Source organism: Stenella coeruleoalba (assembly GCF_951394435.1).
Source record: "Stenella coeruleoalba genome assembly, chromosome: 14".
In the NCBI taxonomy this organism is placed as follows: Eukaryota; Metazoa; Chordata; class Mammalia; order Artiodactyla; family Delphinidae; genus Stenella; species Stenella coeruleoalba.
Window position 1 is genome coordinate 40,895,788 of NC_137160.1, and position 24,627 is coordinate 40,920,414.

The following is a 24,627-nucleotide window of genomic DNA, read 5'->3' on the forward strand; positions in this document are numbered from 1 at the left end:
AGGTGCATTTTGTGATAGTTTAAAGAGTATTCCTATGAGGTGATAATATATTTACTAATACGCAAATTTCTTTGTTAATTAAGATCTTGTCTTTTATTTGTGCCACAAATATTGTGTATGATTCTCCTGTCCTTTCCTCCATTTTGTTCCTGACCTGCATCACCAGATCAGCGTGAACTTTCTATAGGATGTTAATGCTTTTCATTTACATATTACTTTTACTCTCTATGTTAATGTTAATCAGCTGGTCAGAAAGGAACAGGAATGGCAGAGATTTCACAATATTTTATCAAAACCAAAAGCCTTATGCTGTAGCCAGTTCCTAATCTACAGTTGGCCTTGTTTGTACTGCTCACTGGACAAACATGAAAGTTTCCTGATTTTGAGGTTGTTATTTTTTTTTATTTGCGCATAACTCAAAAAACATTTTAAGATTCTCAAGGACAGAGGCCATGATGAAAACATCCTTTCTTTTTCCTCCCTAGAGAATCAAGCATGTTTATTTCATATAGGAGGTGCTTGGAGAATAGCTGTAGGTATAAGATGAGAACTCTGGTGAAGAAAATAAAAAACTTTTAATCTGACACAATGAAGCATATGGAAATAATTCTTTTAAGCTTGTAAATACCTCTGGCAGGGTACGTTTTGATATGTTTTATGTGAACAAGCTGAATTGGATACCCTGTGTGGCTTGCTTTTGCTATTGGGGTACCTAAACCTTTCTCTTTCTTTGTATGTTTAAAACAAACTCCCCAAATTTTGGAAAATGGAGTTACGCACATCTTGCGATCAATACCAGGCCAGTATGTTTCTCTTTGTAATCATATTCTTCAATTTAACAAGGAAAAATAATTGTAATTCCACCGGTCTCTGTCTCTGTCTTATATGTTTAGAGGAAGAGATTCTCTGCATTTAAAAAATTTTTACAGTTTACATTAAAGAAAATAGAGGATATTTTAAGATCTTCTGTTTATGATTTCAAAGAAGATAGAAACAATTTACTTATTTTATAGTAGAAGTGGAGCGAATACTTTAAGGATTATATGCATTGCATAAATATTATGTTCCAAATGCATTCTGTCCTGTTCTTACCATCATCAAAGTACATTCTCCAGCCTAGTGTTATCCATCCTCCTTGAACTCATATGAAACCCTGTCTTGAAACCTATTCACATACTGTGTTGTGTTATCTAATCATTTCATGTGTGTTAGATATCGGAATTGTCTGCTCCTTCATCAGCTGTTGTGAACTCCTTATCCTATACATCTCTTGTACATTTCACAGCATCTTGTAGTTATTCAGTAAACACTTGCTGATTGCTTTCCTGATTAACTGAAAATAGGTTACTATTTTGACACGATGTTGCCCCAAATGTAAGAGTAATGTCTTCTCTTTCTATTTATTATTAATCTGTGTGCATTTCCAAGTGTTAAGATATATATTCCTAGCACAGTATTAAATTTTTTTACAATAATGATTTAAAGTTTGATAACAGAAGTCTTCCTCTATTTCTATAAACAAATAAGAAGTAAAAACTTGGTTTGTTGTTTAGTTGCAAGGAGTAATACTACCTATGATCTCGTAAATTTCTACCTTAACCAGGAAAGATTACTGTAGGATCATTAATTGGGGGCAATATAATTTTTTATTTCTTACTTTAAGAAATTTTAAAAAACAAATGTAGAAGTATTTAAGTATAAAGGATTTTCTTTCTTTGGTATTTTTTTTCTCACTGTTGTAAATTTTTGATAATCTAAAAATTTAAGCTGATTAACTTTTCCAGTTATATGCTCAACATGACTACAGAATGGTTTATATTTGCTCAGAGAAAATGAACAAATATTTCAACAACTGAAAATATTTATAAATTGCCTAATATGTATTAAATACATATGTTTAACAATAGGTCATATCAAAAAGCTGCAATCTACAATCAACAGTGTTTTTACAAAATTCAAATTTGCTACCTTACTTTTTATTTCTAAAATTATGTTTTATTTCTCAATTATAATTTTCTTCATGTCCCAAATGGAAAAGCTAAATATACCAGGACCTGCTCTACTGCTGCCTCTGTGTCATCTGACGTGGAAAAGATTTCCGGTCCTTTCTCCTGTTAGCTGGAATGCTTCTTACTAGGCAGTGACAAAGGATTTGGCTCCATCTCTTAGCTTTTATTTGCACTGCCCCTGGGGCACCTTTAACCTGTAAAACCTTCCTGAGATAAGACACTCGCTGGCAGCAATCCTCAGTCTAACCAGAGTAGGATCACCCAGTAAGTGCCCTATGTGTGGGCTTTTAACATTAGCAACAGGGGCACTAAAACAGAAGATTTGCTTTAAAAGCTTCAAAGTAGTTATTCATGAAAAGCAAATAAAAACTTCACTGGCCTTAGCACACTTATTATATGGTTACTTAGGTTTTATTTAACTTTCAAACACATATAATGATACCCATTATCCAGCTGTAGCAATTATTAACCCATGGCCAAACTCTTCCACATCATCATTCATCTCTCCACCCCTGTTACTTTGAAGCACATCCTAGATATCACATATATTCATCATAAATATTTCAGTCTATGGTTAATGCAATTTTAATTTAGAATTACACAATGGGGGTAGATAAGGCAGAATACCATAATATTGTCTGTGTTTAGGGGACGAATCTTAACTTGGTTCTTGTTGCACACATACATACTTAAAGCCAGTGTGGTTATTTATAAAATAGCCACCACACACACACAAACAATTACAAGTGCAAGTGTTTAGATGCAGAGTAAATAACTTAAAGGCAGGTCATCCCTGGAGGCTCCTGTCCATTCTCTAGAGACTACTCCTTCTTAATGTTTGCATCTTAGTGTTCCAAGTTGGTCTTGTTTTTTAACTCCTCTCTGCTTCTGACCTGGTCCAGATTAATTTTTTTCCCCCAAGATGCTGGGCAGCTGTTTTTCTTTACTTGGTTTTGTCCCTTCATATTCTCTCTTTCTCTCAGCGTCCTGCTCTGTCTCTCTCTCTCTCTCTGATCATAAGTGAACAGTCTGATGATGTAGATAAATGAATACATCCTTGTAACCCACCTACACCCATCAAGATACAGGGCACCAAGAAAACTCCCTTGTGTTCCTTTCTAATAAATCTTTACCCACCTTCTCCACCCGGAGATAATCACTGTTTTGATATCTATGCCTATAGTTTAGATTTGTCTCTTCTAGAACTTCGTATAAATGGATTCAGATAGTATATATATTTTTGTGTCTCTCTTTTAACCCAGTGATATGTCTGTGAGATTCACCACAACCAATGTCATTGTGTGTATCAAGAGTTAGTTCCTTTTTATTGCTGAGTTGAGTCCATGACATAAATATATCACAATATGTTTATCTACTCCTCTGTTGATAGACATTTGGGTTGTTTACAGTGTTTAAAACTTCGAATAAAGCTGCTATGAATGTTTTTATATAAACATTTTTTGAGCGTCTATACTTTCATCTCTTGAATAAATATGCCTGATTAGTTTTTAAATCTGTATTTTCATTTCTCTTTGATAAACTCTTAGTAAGCCTTACAGAGGCTATCAATTTTATTTATCCATTCAAAAAATCAGCTTTTGGCTTTATTGATTGTCTCTTTTTGGATCATTTTGTTTTCTTTTTTTATTGATTTCTACCTTTATTTCTTTGTTTTGCTTATTTGAGGTTTAATTTACTCTTTCTTCTAGATTCTTATGGTAGAAACTCAGATTATTAGCTTGAGACCCTTCTTCTTTCCTAATATTAGAGTTTTATGTGATAATTTTCTCTCTAAGCACTGCTTTACCTGTATCTCATGGTTATATACTGTTTTTCATTTGTATTCAGTTAAAATTTGCTTCTAATTTTCCCAGTGATATCTTTTTGGATCCGTTTTATTTAGAAGTGTGATTTTTTTATTTTTATTTTTTATAAATTTATTTATTTTTGGCTGTGTTGGGTCTTCGTTTCTGTGCGAGGGCTTTCTCTAGTTCTGGCAAGCAGGGGCCACTCTTCATTGCGGTGTGCGGGCCTCTCACTGTCGCGGCCTCTCTTGTTGTGGAGCACAGGCTCCAGACGCACAGGCTCAGTAGTTGTGGCTCACAGGCCCAGTTGCTCTGTGGCATGTGGGATCTTCCCAGACCAGGGCTCAAACCCGTATCCCCTGCATTGGCAGGCAGATTCTCAACCACTGCGCCACCAGGGAAGCCCGAGAAGTGTGATTTTAATGTCCCTATATTGAGGGTGTTTCCAGACATTGTTCTGTTGTTGATTCCTCATTTAATTCCATTGTGGACAGAAAACATACTTTGAATGATTTCAACCCTGTTAAATTTACTGACGTTTATTTTATGGTCCGGAATATGATTTATCCTAATAAATAATCTGTGTTCACTTGAAAATAATTCATTTTCTTCTGTTATTGACTGAAATGTTTTATAAACTGCATTTAGGACAAATTGCTTGATAATATTTTATCTTCTTATATCCTGATTTTCTACTAATTCTATCAATTATTGAGAGAGGGGTGTTGATACCCCCACTATAATAGATGTGTTAGTTATCCATTGCTGCACAGCAAATTACCCCCAAATGTAGTGGCTTAAAACAACAACACATATCGATTATCTCAGAGTTTCCAGTTGCCTTCAAGATTTTCTCTGAATGGTATTCATCATTTTGACTATGACATACTGATGAGTGTTTTTCTTCATATCTTTCCTGTTTGGGGTTATCTGAGAATCTGGAAACTGTAAATATAAATGTCTTGCCAAATTTTGGAACTAGTCAACCATTATGTATTCAAATATTATTTCTGCCCCATTCTTGTACTCCTCTCCTTCTTAACTTGAATTACATGCTTATTAAACCTTACTGTCTCACAGGACCCTGAGATTCTGTCCTGTTTCTTTGAGTCAGAAAGTCTGCAGATGTTCTGGAGGAATTTTATCCATTCTGTACATGGTGCCTTCTGAAACATTCTTTCAGGCAAAGAACTGTAGAAAAGGTAAAAGCTTCCGCATTATTCCTTTTTAAAAGTATTGACCTCCTCCAATATCCACCTGCTTTTCTCCACCCTTCAGGTGGTCGTTTTGTTATGTAGGTAGTCCTTGCAGGCACAGGTTTGTTAACTGAAACCTGTGAATTTTGTACCCAGGCTCTCGCTTTGCACAGGAACTTTTACTACAGAACTGTGTAAAGCAAGGACACAGTTCCAATACGCACGAGTTTCGTTTAACAGGTATGATGCAATGTGAGGACTGCCTGGATTTTGTTCAGAGTCTGTATCGTTGTTCTCTGGAGGTTGGTTGTTCTGGTTGGATCTTTCTTATCCACAGCAGAAGAGGAAACTGTCTCCTGATAGTTTTCTGTCATGGTCTCATGTTTTTATCCTTCATAGCACTTTTCACAATTTATAATTATTTATGTCTCTTTACTTATGTATTTTCACACTGTGCTGTTAAAATTGTATGACAGATAGGATGTATCCATAGATATGCATTGAATGAAGGAAAGATATCTTCCATATGGTAAAACGTAGGTTGCAAAATGCTTTCAATTATGGTCCAGAGATACTTTCAGGGACCACAATCAGATAAACAGTATCGTCATAGGAACCCAGGTAAAATCTCCATGTGTGTTTAAGATCTAAGATAGGCACTATTGGATATTGTAATAACAAGATCATCTGATCTCTACTTTTATATTTCCTAATAGTGTCTAACAGAAAGTGAGAAATGCCAGGAAGTGTTAATAGTTTATAATAAAGCTAATTTAAACACATAGAGTTTTGGGGCGGTTTTGTTATTTTTTTAAATTTATTATAAATATTATTTTTAACAGCTTTATTGGAGTATAATTGCTTTACAATGGTCTGTTAGTTTCTGCTTTATAACAAAGTGAATCAGTTATACATATACATATGTTCCCATATCTCTTCCCTCTTGTGTCTCCCTACCTCCCACCTTCCCTATCCCACCCCTCTAGGTGGTCACAAACAACCAAGCTGATCTCCCTGTGCTATGCGGCTGCTTCCCACTAGCTATCTATTTTATGTTTGGTAGTGTATATATGTCCATGCCACTCTCTCACTTTGTCACAGCTTACCCTTCTCCCTCCCCATAACTTCAAGTCCATTTTCTAGTAGGTCTCTGTCTTTATTCCCATCTTGCCCCTAGGTTCTTCATGACCATTTTTTTCCCCTTAGATTCCATATATATGTGTTAGCATACAGTATTTGTTTTTCTCTTTCTGACTTACTTCACTCTGTATGACAGATCCTAGGTCCATCCACCTCACTATAAAATAACTCAATTTCGTTTCTTTTGATGGCTGAGTAATATTCCACTGTATATACGTGCCACATCTTCTTTATCCATTCATCTGTTCATGGACACTTAGGTTGCTTCCGTGTCCTGGCTATTGTAAATAGAGCTGCAATGAACATTTTGGTACATGACTCTTTTTGAATTATGGTTTTCTCATGGTATATGCCCAGTAGTGGGATTGCTGGGTCATACTGTAGTTCTATTTTTAGTTTTTTAAGGAACCTCTATACTGTTCTCCATAGTGGCTGTGTCAATTTACATTTCCACCAACAGTGCAAGAGGGATTCTTTTTCTCCACACCCAATCCAGCATTTATTGTTTGTAAATTTTTTCATGATGGCCTTTCTGACCAGTGTGAGAAGATATCTCACTGTAGTTTTCATTTGCATTTCTCCAGTGATTAATGATGTTGAGCATTCTTTCATGTGTTTGTTGGCAATCTGTGTATCTTCTTTGGAGAAATGTCTATTTAGGTCTTCTGCCCATTTTTGGATTGGGTTGTTTGTTTTATTGTTATTGAGCTGCATGAGTTGCTTGTAAATTTCAGACATTAATCCTTTGTCAGTTACTTCATTTGCAAATATTTTCTCCCATTCTGAGGGTTGTCTTTTGGTCTTGTTTATGGTTCTTTGCTGTGCAAAAGCTTTTAAGTTTCATTAGGTCCCATTTGTTTATTTTTGTTTTTCTTTCCATTTCTCTAGGAGGTGGGTCAGAAAGGATCTTGCTGTGATTTATTTCATAGAGTGTCCTGCCTATGTTTTCCTCTGAGAGTTTGATAGTGTCTGGCCTTACATTTAGGTCTCTAATACATTTGGAGTTTATTTTTCTGTATGGTGTTAGGGAGTGTTCTAATTACATACTTTTGCATGTAGCTGTCCAGTTTTCCCAGCACCACTTATTGAAGAGGCTGTCTTTTCTCCATTGTATATTCTTGCCTCCTTTATCAAAGATAAGGTGACCATATGTGTGTGGGTTTATCTCTGGGCTTTCTATCCTGTTCCATTGATCTATATTTCTGGTTTTGTGCCAGTACCATACTGTCTTGATTACTGTAGCTTTGTGGTATAGTCTGAAGTCAGGGAGCCTGATTCCTCCAGCTCCGTTTTTCTTTCTCAAGATTTCTTTGGCTATTCGGGGTCTTTTGTGTTTCCATACAAATTGTGAATTTTTTTGTTCTAGTTCTGTGAAAAATGCTAGTGGTAGTTTGATAGGGATTTCATTGAATCTGTAGATTGCTTTGGGTAGTATAGTCATTTTCACAATGTTGATTCTTCGAATCCAAGAACATGGTATATCTCTCCATCTATTTGTATCATCTTTAATTTCTTTCATCAGTGGCTTATAATTTTCTGCATACAGGTCTTTTGTCTCCTTACGTAGGTTTATTCCTAGATATTTTATTCTTTTTGTTGCAATGTAAATGGGAGGGTTTCCTTAATTTCACTTTCAGATATTTCATCATTAGTGTAAAGGAATGCCAGAGATTTCTGTGCCTTAATTTTGTATCCTGCTACTTTACCAAATTCATTGATTAGCTGTAGTAGTTTTCTGGTAGCATCTTTAGTATTCTCTATGTGTAGTTTCATATCATCTGAAAACAGTGACAGCTTTACTTCTTTTCAGATTTGGATTCGTTTTATTTCTTTTTCTTCTCTGATTGCTGTGGCTAAAACTTCCAAAACTGTGTTGAATTACAGTGGTGAGATTGGGCAACCTTGTCTTATTCCTGATCTTAGTGGAAATGGTTTCAGTTTTTCACTATTGAGGATGATGTTGGCTGTGGGTTTGTCATATATGGCCTTTATTATGTTGAGGAAAGTTCCCTCTGTGCCTCCTTTCTGGTGGGTTTTTATCATAAATAGGTGTTGAATTTTGTCGAAAGCTTTCTCTGCATCTATTGAGATGATCATATGGTTTTTCTCCTTCAGTTTTTTAATACGGTGTATCACATTGATTGATTTGCATATACTGAAGAATCCTTACATTCCTGGGATAAACCCCACTTGATCATGGTGTATGATTCTTTTAATGTGCTGTGGGATTCTGTTGCCTAGTATTTTGTTGAGGATTTTTGCATCTATGTTCATCAGTGATATTGGCCTGTGGTTTTCTTTCTTTGTAACATCTTTGTCTGGTTTGGGTATCAGGGTGATGGAGGCCTCATAGAATGAGTTTGGGAGTGTTTCTCCCTCTACTATATTTTGGAAGAGTTTGAGAAGGATAGGTGTTAGCTCTTCTCTAAATGTTTGATAGAATTCACCTGTGAATCCATCTGATCTGGGCTGTTGTTTGTTGGAAGATTTTTAATCACAGTTTCAGTTTCAGTGCTTGTGATTGAACTGTTCATATTTTCTATTTCTTCCTGGTTCAGTCTCGGAATGTTGTGCATTTCTAAGAATTTGTCCATTTCTTCCAGGTTGTCCATTTTATTGGCATAGAGTTGCTTGTAGTAATCTCTCTTGATCCTTTGCATTTCTGCAGTGTCAGTTGTTACTTCTCCTTTTTCATTTCTAATTCTATTGATTTGAGTCTTCTCCCTGTTTTTCTTGATGAGTCTGGCTAATGGTTTATCAATTTTTGTTTATGTTTATCTTCTCAGAGAACCAGCTTTTAGTTTTATTGATTTTTGCTGTGGTTTCCTTCATTTCTTTTTCATTTATTTCTGATCTGATCTTTATGATTTCTTGCCTTCTGTTAACTTTGGGGTGTTTTTGTTCTTCTCTCTCTAGTTGCTTTAGGTGTAAGGTTAGGTTCTTTATTTAAGATGTTTCTTAAGGAAGGATTGTATCGCTATAAACTTCCATCTTAGAACTGCTTTTGCTGCAGCCCATAGGTTTTGGGTCATCATGTATTCATTGTCATTAGTTTAAAGGTATTTTTTAATTTCCTCTTTGATTTCTTCAGTGATCCATTGGTTATTAAGTAGTGTATTGTTTAGCCTCCATGTGTTTGTATTTTTTACAGATTTTTTTCCTTTAATTGATATCTAGTCTCATAGCGTTGTGGTCAGAAAAGATACTTGATACGAGTTCAATTTTCTTAAATTTACCAAGGCTTGATTTGTGATCCAAGATATAATCTATCCTAGAGAATGTTCCATGAGCACTTGAGAAGAACGTGTATTCTGTTGTTTTGGGATGGAATGTCCTATAAATATCAATTAAGTCCATCTTTTTTAATGTATCATTTAAAGCTTGTGTTTCCTTATTTATTTTCATTTTGGATGATCTGTCCATTGGTGAAAGTGGGGTGTTAAGGTCCCCTACTATGAATGTGTTACTGTCGATTTCCCCTTTTATGGCTGTTAGTATTTGCCTTATGTATTGAGGTGCTCCTATGTTGGGTGCATAAATATTTACAATTGTTATATCTTCTTCTTGGATCGATCCCTTGATCATTATGTAGTGTCCTTCTTTGTCTCTTCTAATAGTCTTTATTTTAAAGTCTATTTTGTCTGATATGAGAATTGCTACTCCAGCTTTCTTTTGATTTCCATTTGCATGGAATATCTTTTTCCATCCCCTCACTTTCAGTCTGTATGTGTCCCTAGGTCTGAAGTGGGTCTCTTGTAGACAGCATATATACAGGTCTTGTTTTTATATCCATTCACTCAGTCTATGTCTTTTGGTTGGAGTATTTAATCCATCTACATTTGAGGTAATTATCAATATGTATGTTCTTATTACCATTTTCTTCATTGTTTTGGGTTTATTATTGTAGGTCTTTTCCTTCGCTTGTGTTTCCTGCTTAGAGAAGTTCCTTTAGCATTTGTTGTAAAGCTGGTTTGGTGGTGCTGAATTTATTTTAGCTTTTGCTTGTCTGTAAAGGTTTTAATTTCTCCATCAAATGTGAATGAGATCCTTGCTGGGTAGAGTAATCTTGGTTGTAGGTTTTTCTCCTTCATCACTTTAAATATGTCCTGGCACTCCCTTCTGGCTTGCAGAGTTTCTGCTGAAAGATCAGCTGTTAACCTTATGGGGATTCCCTTGTGTGTTATTTGTTGTTTTTCCCTTGTTGCTTTTAATATTTGTTCTTTGTATTTAATTTTTGTTACTTTGATTAATATGTGTCTTGGCGTGTTTCTCCTTGGATTTATCCTGTATGGGACTCTCTGTGCTTCCTGGACTTGATTAACTGTTTCCTTTCCCAAATTAGGGAAATTCTTAACTATACTCTCTTCAAATATTTTCTCAGTCCCTTTCTTTTTCTCTTCTTCTTCTGGGACCCCTATAATTTGAATGTTGGTGCCTTAAATGTTTTCCCAGAGGTCTCTGAGACTGTCCTTGATTATTTTCATTCTTTTTTCTTTATTCTGCTCTGCAGTAGTTATTTCCACTATTTTATCTTCCAGGTGACTTATCCGTTCTTCTGCCTCAGTTATTCTGCTATTGATCCCTTCTAGAGAATTTTTTATTTCATTTATTTTGTTGTTCATCACTGTTTTTTTGCTCTTTAGTTCTTCTAGGTCCTTGTTAAATGTTTCTTGTATTTTCTGTATTTCCAAGATTTTGGATCATATTTACTGTCGTTATTCTGAATTCTTTTTCAGGTAGACTGCCTATTTCCTCTTCATTTGTTAGGTCTGGTGGGTTTCTGCCTTGCTCCTTCATCTGCTGTGTGTTTTTCTGTCTTCTCATTTTGCTTAACTCGCTGTGTTTTGGGTCTCCTTTTCGCAGGCTGCAGGTTCGTAGTTCCCATTGTTTTTGGTGTCCGTCCCCAGTGGCTAAGGTTGGTTCAGTGGGTTTTGTAGGCTTCCTGGTGGAGGGGACTAGTGCCTGTGTTCTGGTGAATGAGGCTGGATCTTGTCTTTCTGGTGGGCAGCTCCACATCTGGTGGTGTGTTTTGGGGTGTCTGTGGCCTTACTATGATTTTAGGCAGCCTCTCTGCTAATGGGTGGGGTTGTGTTCCTGTCTTGCTAGTTGTTTGGCATAGGGTGTCCAGAACTGTAGCTTGCTGGTCGTTGAGTGAAGCTGGGTCTTGGTGTTGAGATGGAGATCTCTGCGAAATTTTCGCTGTTTGATATTATGTGGAGCTGGGAGGTCTCTTTTGGACAAGTGTCCTGAACTAGGCTCTCCCACCTCAGAGGCACAGCCTTGAGGCCTGGCTGGAGCACCAAGATCCTTTCATCCTCAAGGCTCAGGATAAAAGGGAGAAAAAAAGAAAGAAGATAAAATAAAATGAAATAAAATAAAGTTATTAAAATAAATAATAATTATTAAGAAAAATATTTTATAAAGTAATAAAAACAAAAAAGGACAGAGAGAACCCTAGGACAAATGGTAAAAGCCAGGCTATACAGACGAAATCACACGCAGTAGCATACAGATAACATACTCACAAAAAGAGAAAAAGGGAAAAAAATATATATATATCTTTGCTCCCAAAGTCCACCTCCTCAATTTGGGATGATTCGTTGTCTATTCAGGTATTCCACAGATGCAGGGTACATCAAGTTATGTGGAGATTTAATCTGCTGCTCCTGAGGCTGCTGGGAGAGATTTCCCTTTCTCTTCTTTGTTCGCACAGCTCCCGGGGTTCAGATTTGGATTTGGCCCAGCCTCTGTGTGTAGGTTGCCGGAGAGCATCTGTTCTTCACTCAGACAGGACGGGGTTAAAGGAGCAGCGGATTCGGGGTCTCTGGCTCCCTCAGGCTGAGGGGAGGAAGGGGTACGGAGTGCGGGGCGAGCCTGCCGCGGCAGAGGCTGGCCTGACGTTGCGCCAGCCTGGTGCATGCCATGTGTTCTCCCGGGGAAGTTGTCCCTGGATCACGGGACCCTGGCAGTGGCGGGCTGCACAGGTTCCCGGCAGGGGAGGTGTGGATAGTGACCTGTGCTCGCACACAGGCTTCTTGGTGGCTGCAGCAGCAGCCTTAGCGTCTCATGCCCGTCTCTGGGGTCCGCTCTTATAGCCGCAGGTCACGCCCATCTGTGGAGCTCCTATAAGTGGCACTCTTAATCCCCTCTCCTCGTGCACCAGGAAACAAAGAGGCAAGAAAAAGTCTCTTGTCTCTTCAGCAGCTCCAGACTTTTTCCTGGACTCCCTCCCGGCTAGCCGGGGTGCACTAACCCCTGCAGGCTGTGTTCACGCCGCCAACCCCAGTCCTCTCTGGCGCTCTGATCGACGCGCGAGCCTCAGTTCCCAGCCCCCCACCTGTCCCAGCGGGTGAGCATACAAGCCTCTCGGGCTGGTGAGTGCTGGTGGGCACTGATCCTCTGTGTGGGAATCTCTCCGCTTTGCCCTCCGCACCCCTGTTGCTGCGCTCTCCTCTGTGGCTCCAAAGTTTCCCCCCACCAGCCCCCGTCACTGCCAGTGAAGGGGCTTCCTACTGTGCGGAAACCTTTCCTCCTGCACAGCTCCCTCCCACTGGTGCAGGTCCTGTCCCTATACTTTTGTCTCTGTTTTTTCTTTTTTCTTTTGCCCTACCCAGGTACGTGGGGAGTTTCTTGCCTTTTGGGAGGTTTGAGGTCTTCTGCCAGCGTTCAGTAGGTGTTCTGTAGGAGTTGTTCCACGTGTAGATGTATTTCTGATGTATTTGTGGGGAGGAAGGTGATCTCCACGTCTTACTCTTCTGCCATCTTGAAGCTCCTCGTAAACACATAGAGTTTTATAAGTTATTGAATGATCATCAAGCTACCTATTTATAGTTTTTAGAGCTGTGACAGATTACTATAACACCATGTTTATATGGTTAGAAAACAGGTCTCAAGCTTGACATTTTAGAGACCCTGGTTCTTTATATAAAACATCTTGTGTAGTACTTAGCGCAGAGTAGATGCCCAAGTAATGGTTTCATTCTTTTTGCCTCCCCTTTCTCTTCCCCCTAGTGAACCAAACAAGTACTCTTTTCAGTCAGTTCAGTTTACTTGTTTCCAAGCATCATTGCAACCCTATATTTTAAAAAAGCTTAGTGAAGCTGAGGCAAGAAATAGTCCTTTGTGTATAACTTAAAGCAATTTCTGCATCAAAAATGTAAAAGAGTGGAACATTAATTGCAAAATGATGAAGAACATATGTATCTCCGTCTCGCTCTCCAGATAACCTTTGTTTGTGCCCTGGTGAATGAAGAAACTTGGTTAAGATTTTGAACTGAATTTCTCCGGGCACTCCTTGGCTAGAGTGGAGGAGGTTCCCATGAATGGGGTATACCACTCTTATATGAAGTCTAATTTAAGCTACTTCCTTCATGAAGAATCTCTTCAGGGTCACATATCTTCTTTTACCAAGCATATGACATTAGGGCAAGTGACATCATAAAATGTAATTAACTAAAGAGAAGACAGATATGGGATCTGCATGGGTGGATGATGTGAATTTCCTCACTCATTGGATGTAGATCCAGTAGGATTGTGCATCAATCCTTTTCAAACTTTAATATGCACAGGTGTCACCTGTAGATCCTGTTAAAATGAAGATTCTAATTCAGTAGGTTTGGAGTAGAGACTGAGATTCTGCATTTCTAATGAGATCCCAGGCGATACCTAGGCTGTTGATATGAGGACACCACTTATACTGCTGATTTGCTATGTCAGCTGAAATGGGGCTTAGAATATTTGCTCCTATTCCCTCCCTTTTAAGACTGTGATTACTACAATTAGAACTCTTTAAGCTTCCTGGATAACAAGGGCTTAGTGTAAAATACATTCCAGACAGTATCAATCACAATGTCTCATGATTTTAGATTTTCTTCACGATTGTTCTTTCTGGCACATGGTTTAGTACCCCTGACATGTTCAATCATAAGCTCCTTTTGTTTTCTGTTTGCTCAGGTATCATTCCAACTTCCTACTTCACAGATGAGGAGACCGAAGCTAGATTAATTACTTACATGTTTTGAGCCTCTTTAACATGCAAAGAAATGAACATAAGTTAATTTTCAAGCAGATCATATTATGGTTTTACCTACCAAAAATTATTAAATAACTGCTTTGATTTTGATTTAACCAGTAAGTTGATAAAATAGAATTATTTTCTCACTGCCTTGAACCACTGAGTTACTTTGATATTATGTGGATGTAGTATATCCAGAGACCTCTTTTGCCAGAAACACTAACACTTCACATTTTATTGACAGTATTAAATGGGAACAATCACTTAAACGGTAAAAATTTCCCTTTGATCACAGACATTCAGTTTACTAATCCCTGCCAAATCAGAAGACATTGCTTATAGTGTTCTAGCAAAGCATATACTTAAGAGACATGATCAAATGCAGAATCTAACCAATATGTTTGAATATAAATTTAAAAAATGAGAAATAATAGGAATGACCAGGTCTGTTAAGTTTTCAAATGGGATGTTCAAGTTGAAACTTTAATATTTCATCTGCTTATTTTTGTTCAGTGAGGTTTTATTTAAAATTAATTCAACCCTCACCTCTCATCTAGTTCTGCAGTTTCCATGGCACGATATGCATTTCCTCTCATATACTTACTTGTGCTTCAAATGAAAAGTCTCTAAAACTGAACTGATTTTCTCTAAATGCTATCCATGTTGAACTAAGTGGAAATATAATTCTCCTAACATTAAATTGGAATATTCTTTGACTCTTTCTTCTCATTAGCTCTATATATCATATCAGCCAGTTTCACTGATTCTTTTTTTCCAGATGCTTTTGTTACTCTGTGATTCTTACTGACATCACCCTTGCTCAAGCCATCATTAGCTCACACCTATTTTAGAAAACATCCTCTCTATTGATTTTTCCTCTTTTAGCCTCGCTCCCCTTTAATCCATCCCTAATTGTTAACACCGGATCATTCCTTTTAACGCCATTATTAGGCTCACCGTCACCTGAATCCCTACAATAGCTCTTCATTATCTGTAGAATAAAATACAAATTCTTCAGTCCAGTATTCAAGGCTCTTTGTAATCTGGGCTGCAATCTACACTTCAAGCTTTACTTTATACTAATCCCAACATAAACCCTCTACTATAGTCAAGTTGCTTGACTTTCTCCAGCCATTATGTCTTTTGCCATTTCCCTGGCCTTGTAGGCATTCCCTTCTCTTCTGTGCCCATAGAGATAAATTTAAGTGAAAACTACAGAATTTTTGACTGGTAAGAAGCGTTAGAGTTAATGGAGTTCAACCTGTCACCTCTTCCACCATTTTAAGAAACTGAGAACCACAAAAATGTAGGTTCATACTTACTAATATCTACTGAACACTATAGTAGTCATTTGCATAAGTTTATTTTGAAAATTATGTGGTTCGTTTCATATCTACCATAAAACCTAAGTTCTTGTTAAATAATTTTTTGTAAAGACCAAAAATCTACTAAATTTGACTGTCATAAACTATCTCAAGGAAGTTCAAATGAAGCCCAATTTCCCACATGTTCTATGGACCAGCTAATGACAAGTTCTGAACTGACTTTTCATCGAATCTAAGATTTTTTCTGGTCCCAATAAAGAGATGCTCACACTTTATGCCTGCCTAATATCAGGATGAGTCTAGTAAAAATTCAGAAGCTTGGCTTTCAGTAGCATTAAAAAATTTCTCAAACTTCATTAGTGTGTATGTATTGGGAGGGGGGGAGTGGAGGCAGAAATTGGTTGATTATAAAAAGCAAATCAACTAATATTTAGTGAGAATAGCCCTTAACAGGGGATGATAGTGAGAGAGAATTATTCTCTATACTGAGGATAAATGGACTCCACCACATACAAGTTAACACTCTTAAGAATGAAAACATTCTGTAGTGACCTTGAAATAACCTCTTCCAGATGATTTTATTGGTCATAACAATATTTTGTTAGGCATGTGGCACTATGATAAAGTGAATTGACTACAGGTATTCATGATGATTTGCTATAACCTAAGGTTAGAAGGGATATGATTTTCCAGACACCTTGTGTACTGTGATTTGAATTTCAAATACAAAATAATTGCAGCTATTTGATAATAACCCGTTACAGTTTATGGAGGTAATATTTTCAGTTGACAAAGTAGAATAAAACAGTGTGTAAATTTTCAAAAAAGAAAGCACAGCAATCCAAAGGCATCTTTAGGAAACTATCTGTCTCAGCAAGTGCCACCACAGGGTGGAACAAGATATCACCTCACCAATGTAATGGCACAATATCCACCTCAGAGCTTAGAATCAGGAAGGGAAACTGGGGACAGGGCATGAGTAAGAATATGAAATCTTTATCGACTGGGTGAGTTTACTTGGAAGTGACTAAGATTGCATATGCTGTCACCAAGTCAGTGTCTCAACAGAAATGTAGTTTTAGGAAAAGAAAGATACTTTTATGCCCACTTGAGTTCATGGATGGTGTTACAGGAAGGGATGGTTCTTAGGCTGAAGTCTACAAAGAGTAAGTTAGATGCTACTCAGCTCTGTTTTCTGCAGAGAATGCTTAGTCAGCCGCTGCCACGTGAGTTACAAAGTCAGCTACACTGTGAGTGATTCACTTGCTATATAGGTGCACTGTTGTGATCCATTGTTTAGTTTGGATACAGAATTCTAGAATTAATGAATACTAAGGCCACCAAAAGTCAGTTAAAAGAATGTTCACAGATGCTGTATTCATAATGGACAAAAATTCAAAACAACCCCAAAACTTATGAAGAGGAGAATGAATAAACAAACTGGTAAATTCATTCAATGAAATACTACTCAGCAATAAGAAAGAGTAAACTGACCACTTCCTGTTTCAGATCCAACATATAAAGAGCTTGGAAGTTACCACCACTTCTGTTTTATATCAGAACAAAACAAAACAAAAAACGGAACAAATCGAAAAGCAATGCCTTTTCTTGGAGCCCATCAGAGAGCTGAGGTTGCAGGGCAAATCATCACCCTGAAATCTGATGGACAGACAAATATAGAGGGTCACAGCCAAGATGTACTTCAGCAGCCACTGGAACTATGAACTGAGAGGAAGATTTAATTGGTAAATTTGATGAATTGTTTAGAGGCCAAATGTAGACTTACATGAGAGTAAGAAATTCTTGGGAGTTGCATATTGGGGGAGAACCCCACACTTTTAGAGGCATTAGTTCCAGGAACCCCTCCAGGTTCTCATGCTGAAGATCCAAGAAAGATCTTCTTGTCAAGATGCACTTGTGAAGGTCACAGCCCAGAGACATAAGCCTACAAATTTAATAACTTAGATGAAATGGACCAATTCCTTGAAAGACACAAACTACTAAAACTCACATAAGAAAAATTTGATAATTTGAATAGACTTATATCTGTTCAAGAAATTGAATCAATAATTAATAACTTTCCAGAAAAAGAAGTACCTAGCTCAGATGGTTTCACTAGTGAATTCTACTGAACATTTAAAGAAATGATACCCAATCAAATTCTGGCTCCTTTGAAGAAATAGTTTCCTAGGATGGAGTTTGATTTTTGTTCTGATCTCAGAAGATCTCCTCCCAGGTGTCCTATTTCCTGTTTTCTCGGGAAAATGGTTTAGCCTATATATTGAATATCCTCCCAATATCCTTTCATCACAACCTCCACTTTTCTTCAGAGTGCCTTTAGGCTTGAACTTCTTCACTCTCTGTTGCAAATGAAGTCCGTTTCTTTGGGAAGAGTTTTGAGAGCTGTTTAATGGCCTGTTTCTCCCCCCAGGCAGTCTTTGAGCCAGGGCTCTGGAGCTGAGGCTAGGAATAATGCAAGCAGCCTTCTCACTGACTGACACACCAACTCCAGAAGCTGAGCACTTAGTGGTTGGGGGCCAGCAGCCTGGGGACCTCTCAGCTTTGCTCTCCTGGCATGGAATGTCCACGTCACAAGCAGGGGAAAGGCAACTGTGCTCCAGTATTCTCAGCATACTTCTTTCAAGACAGAACTTTTGTCACCCTAGTGGGGGCTGGACAGGAAGAAAGCCCTACCTCTCAACTATCCTCAACAGGGACTTAGCCTCAGTATCCCTGAGTCTCCCATTGGGAATCTATGTGCACACGCCTGACAGAAACTCACTTTCTGATTTTCTTCTAGTCATGTCAACTTCTCTTGAAACTGATGGTGTTGGGCTGCACCCCACAGGCCTGCAAGCCCTGTAAATTGCCCAGCTGCAAGACCAAAGAAAGAGCCCAGAGTCAGGGGATGCGACGTCAGTGGTTGGATAGGGGATCCTATACATCTGAAACAAGGGTGTCCTGGAGTGACAGACACCCCACCGTGGATGGCAGACAGCAGGACGGGCAGGACAAGGCAGCAGTCTTCCCAAGGAGTGGGTAGAGGGAGGTTACCAGCTATGGGGCGGGGGGGGGGGGGGGGGGGGGTGGGGGGGGTGGGGGTGGGGGTGGAATTGACATCATCGGTTACTAGGGAAACCAGCAGAGGAGCGTGCCCCTCACAGTTCCTTTGATAAACTATCCTAGTGGAGAGTTCTGATCTGAAGATTAGAACAATCACTAGCTGGGCCAGGGGCAAGTCTGTAGGCATTTACTGATTAGGCTCTGTGATTAAGAGGGAAGGTCAATTGTGTGGGTAGGGTGTAGGTGAAGCAGGGACTGGTCCAGCAGGAGATGTACAGAGAGCAAGAGAACAGCCATCTCGGGTGGCCTGATCATACAGATGGTAATCAGAATTTTGACTATTTGGGAGCCAAACATATATACCTAAATAATAAAATGTTATCTGTGTTTATGGCTGTCTAATCTATTTTATTCTACCCTATTTATTTTTTAACTAGAAATGAACTGCATTGGAAAGATTAGTCTTATATTAACATGTCTACTAAGAGAGAGTCTCTGAGGAGAGCAGAAGAGTATAAGCAGGCAGAGTATTTTTAATTAATGTTAAGGGCTATAAAATACTGGATTAATAGATTAACATGTCTCATATCTCCTTCATTACTTTGTCAGAAGGAAATCCATTGTGTTAAATGTAGTTTTAATACGCCACTGCTTCAATGGTGTCAGCATTCAAGCTGCCCCTGCAGTGTTTACTGTAGCAGATTTTACATTGGCAACCTTTTTAACAGTTTATGAAATGCTGGAACATGCTTGATGGTTTTTCATTTCTTTTCTCATGATAGTCCTGTAAAGTAGATAAAACTGAGGGTCCACTCAACTGAGGTGAATGGCAGAAGCTGGACTTAAATCCTCCCCCCTTCCGGGCACTTCCTTTTTTGACAGTCTCTCAGACACTATATATCATGTTTGTTGTAGATGCAACAAACATGCATCTACATTTTAATAGGACTTCCTTATTCTGCTGCTGGATCATTTCTGTACTGACTGTATTTGGAGTTCAAAACCTATGGATCTGAAACATCAGTAAGAGATCCTGTAGTTTCTAACTCCTGTTAAAGGACAAACTGAGGCATATTAAAAATTTTAAGTTTATCTGAGCAAAATCTGATTAGAGTGCGGCAGCGGCAAACCGGAAATGGTTAGAGCACTCCCCTGGCAGAAGCTCAGGGAATGATTTTTACAGGGAAAGGAGAGAAGGAAAGAAAGGGAATTACTGATTGTCTACAGCCTATAGCCTAGTTGGTTGTTTGTGATTGGTTGTCCTTAGGTTTCGATTTCCTAACCTTGAGACATTTACAGGCTTAGAGTTTGGTTTGCTTACATAGGCTCTATGGCCTTAGAGTCACCTCAGTCTATTGACCTCCTTGTTTAATTAACTTAACACTCCAAATGCCTAATCTCTATTCTTATTTGGAACTCTCCTCTGACCACCACTTCCTACCTCCATTATGGGACGGTGCCTTTTCTAAGATCTTTCATAGTAGGCACTCTGAGTTTACCTCTGTCATGGTACTTGTCACCTGGCCATAAACGTGTCTTCTCACTAGAGTTAGCACAGTTCCTGGCACTTACCAGACACTCAGGGATGTTGGTTGGGTGAAGAAATGGCTGACTACATAAATGTGTATTATTCTACCTCCTCTTAATCCGTTTCTGTTTCCTAGCCGGTTGATTTTTTTCACCCTTGTTTAGCCTGTTGGTCATTATTACTGTGATTTTTTAACCCTCTCTCTAAATCACAATTATATGGCTTCTAGGCTTACTCGGGTATTCCCAGAGGAACTGGAGTAAGTAGGTAAAATGTAATACCAACCAAGTTTCAACAATGTGATGTCAACACTATTTTAGGGGATCAGTAAGTATTGGTATTTGCTGAAGAAATGAACAAAGGGGAAAACCACTAAATTTTCTCAATGATGAAGATACTTTGGCAGGGACAGATTCTAAGTAAATTTTGTTCCCCAACTCTAACAGAAGCAGGAGAAGGTAGCTACTACCAGAGGCTACGTAACTCTGTGAAGGCCTTTTTGCAGATCTGAGTAAATGAGGGATCTTAAGTAAAACTTAACCAGCCCTCTAATAGCTAACATTACGGTTGGGAAACATTTTTTTAAATTAAAGTTTTATGTATAAAATTTAAAATTTATATACATATATATATTAAAACTTCATATGTATGTATATATTACATATTGCATATTATATATTATGCAACATGTTACATATAACATATTATAATGCAATACTATGATACCATTAAAATGTGCTTGTAAATCAATATTTATTTATATGTAAATAAAATTGTAATATATTAAGTGAATAAGTTACACACAAAAAGTGCTTCTGTGTTTTTCAAAAAAAGTAAATATCTATATAATCATATATGTATAAGACACTCTGGAAAGATCTACACCAAAATGTTAATTGTGGATGCCTCTAGGCAATGATATTAAACGTGTGTTTTCTTTTTGTATTTTTTTGTTATCTGAATAATTAAAAAGAAAATAATCTATTTGAAATTTTTGAAAAGCAAAATAAACCAGTATATACGTTCTGAATAATTTGTGGTGGGTTTTCAGTATTACCTGTTGCTAATATCTGGTGATACTAAATGATATCTGGGGCTTAGAAAGGAAAGAGGGAAACAGAAAACGAGAATGGGTTGATTGAGAACAAAATCCTTCCAGAAATATTTCAAAGTCACAATTAGGTTCCCAGAGAAGGCTTTCTTACCTCCCTAAAAATTCTCCTTTATCAACATTACCTGTAGGATGTGGGGTTCTTGAGGTGGTGGCAGTAATGAGGAAATGCTGGATTCCAGTGGTAGACTAGAAGAAAGGAAAATGAGAAGATGATCAATCAGTCTAGAATGGTACTCCTTGATTTATATCAAGGAAAGTATCACATAATCTACTTTATGTTTTTTAAGTTTTAGAGCAAAGTGGAATCAATTACTTTGATATTTGCTTACATCAGCTGCTTGGAATTTGTTCAGTGTCTTTCAGGTTAAACACATTAAACTAAGTCAAATATCTATTTTTAATATATGTCATCCTGAATGAAATCAGTTGTTTTGCAGAGTATGGTGATTATGAACTGCTAAAATTCCCTAATTACATTTAAAAAATATATTTATTAATATCATTTTTTTAAAGTAAATTCAGTTTGAAATTATTATCCTTAACACTACTGCTTTTTTTGTGGAGGAAAATTATTTGGGGGTGGAGGGATAATCCAAGGGAGAACTGTAATTTTTATGGTATTATTGTTGCCAAATATAAAAGAACTATAATGAATGAAAAAACATAGAATCAAGAAATTACATAGAGCTTGAAGTCTTACTCTATATCATTATTAATTCTACAATATAATAGTATTACTATATTGTGTAAAAATAACCAATCAATTTAATAATAAAATGAAAGTGGTGTCAAGGTCAATGAATAATAAATAATATGATTTATAGTTTTCAAATGGTTATATTAATAATATATAGCCAAGGAGGACATCAACATCCAAGGGGTGAGTTGAGGTGGCTGCAAATTGTGATATCCGATTTAATGATTTATTACTTTATTGTGTGTGAGGCAATTTCCTTGTAAAGCCCAGGACCGCAGTTTGGGAAGTTGCCCCCAGATGAACATTAAACTTATAGTTGTTTACAAAACACATTCTTTCCCTGACTTGGAGATCCCAAAGGGAAAAAGACGATAAACATACAATTAAATCATTTTCCTCTTTCCTACAGCATAAAATATTATTATTAAAATAATGATTAATAACAGTCTACTTTCGAACATTTCGTGCTTTTAAAAATAATCATACTATTCAGAAAGCTTGTTAAACAAATTCAGACATCTAACTACAATTTTATATTTTCTTCACCAAATTTCATCTGCTGTCCATCTTGCTCTTTTTTTGTTGTTGTCGTTAAAGACTTCATCTGAAAGTTTGGATAATAACTCATTATGAACTTTGAATTGGTCAAAAGTATTCTATTTCCATCTCTGATTTTTAACTCCATATCTCACATTGTAAACTTTATTTACAACTCTTTAGGTAAAAATTAAGCTGCGTTTTTAAAACCCCTATTTCTTATGTGAAAATGTTAGGTAACTATAAACTGTAACTGTACGTTACTGTTAGTTATTGTCACTCTTTTCTTTTTTCAAGGAGAAAATAATGTTTGGCACCAACAGATAGAAGTAATACAGACCATTGGAAATAACATAGATCATTGCTGTCATTCATGCATCTCGATATGACTCACATTTAATGGGCAATAAATGATTAACATAAAAACTCCAGCAAGGCAGCTAGTGAAAACAATTTTAAACTACAATTTTTATGAATAAAGAAATAGCCATAGAGGAAAGGCTTTCCTGGTAAATGAAAACGGTTTTCTGATATGTAGTGACTACACACATTGGTTTTGGAATCAGGTGGACCTGAATTATTTTTCAACACTGTATTAATTTTTAATCAAACAAGTGCCTCATGAATAAATTTTCCTGATAAGAATTCAGACACAACAGATAAAATATAAAGCTCCTTTGACTATCTTTCCTCACCCCTAATCCCAGTCCCTTTGCAGAAATAAGTATGTTGTCAGATTGGATATATTCCCCAAGAGTTTTTCTAAAACTTTTATATAGATATAGGTACAAATATATTATAAATGTTAGCAGCTATAATTGAGCTCAAAAATAGAGCTCCATGGAAAGCATGCATTTTTCATTGATATTTTATTCACTCAACAGTATGTGCCAGGAATTTTTCCATAGCTAGCAATGAACACAAATGTTTGTTTCCATTTATCTGCCATAACAAACAGTACAAATAATGATGAAATAAATATCCATGTGTCAGCTTCTTATGCAAATAGAGGAGGAGTGAAATGGCTGACTCATGGTACATGGGCATTTTTCATGTTTGCTGAGCATTTATGCACCTGACACTTAAGAGTGTGAGCTAAATGCTGCTACTTACCCATTTTCCAGGTAGAGAAACTGAGGCATAGGGAGGTGAAGTATTTTTAATAAGAAGTATAAGAGACTAAGTGATTCACAGAAGATTCTGTGGAGATTAAGTGGCAGAGCAGGTATCTGAACCCACAGCAGGTCTGAGCTCTTCACCTTGTTACCGTACTGTCTCAGTTTGGTGACACCACCATATTGAACAAGGAGCTAAACAAATTTGCATTCTCCCTGTTTGTGTGTGTGAGTTCCCATCCCACTCCCTACACCAATACTTGATATTTTTAAATGTTTCATTACTTGCCAATCTGATGGGTAAAAAATAGTATCTTACTTTATTTTGCATCTCCCAGATTTCTTGTAATGTTGAACATCTTTTTATAGTTTATCTGACATTTGTATTTTCTTTTCTGTGGATTATTTTTAAAATCTTAAAACTAAAGGATTAGATGTAAAGGTCTAAATCCATACTCTGGATCGATCTCTCCACACACACACACACACACACACACACACACACACGATAAGGAGTTTATATGTGTTTCCAGCTATTACATATATATTATGTATATGCATATATTACATCTATATGTAATACACAGAACACATATATATATAATATATGAAACTATGTAGTCAATATGTGTGCACACATATAATACAACAAGACATTCTGCACTGGTTGTTGTCAGCTGGTCCCCATCTAGCTCCCTTGTCTATCTTTCTGTGTCCTGCCCTAGGAGAACGACCTCTAAGGAATGTGTCACGCTGGCTCCTTTTGCCCATTGGCTTCTAGCCACAGCCCCTGTTGGGCAGACCACCTGCAGAGCTCCAGCTCTTAGGGGATTCAGGTTCTACAGTTTTCTCCCCTTGCACATTGAGGCCCAGGGCTTGCCCCTGCTTCCCACTCTTCTACCTCCTGGGTGTTTCGACCCCTTGTTGATCCCTGTCACTCTACCCACTCTTCTGCAAGTAGTCCTTTTATTAAAGTCTCCTCAGCTAAATGATTTTGAGTATCTCATGTGTTTCTTGCCAGGACACTGCCAGGTACAACTTCTAATTAGAGTACTAATGACATTCTAATCTAAGAGTAGCTAGA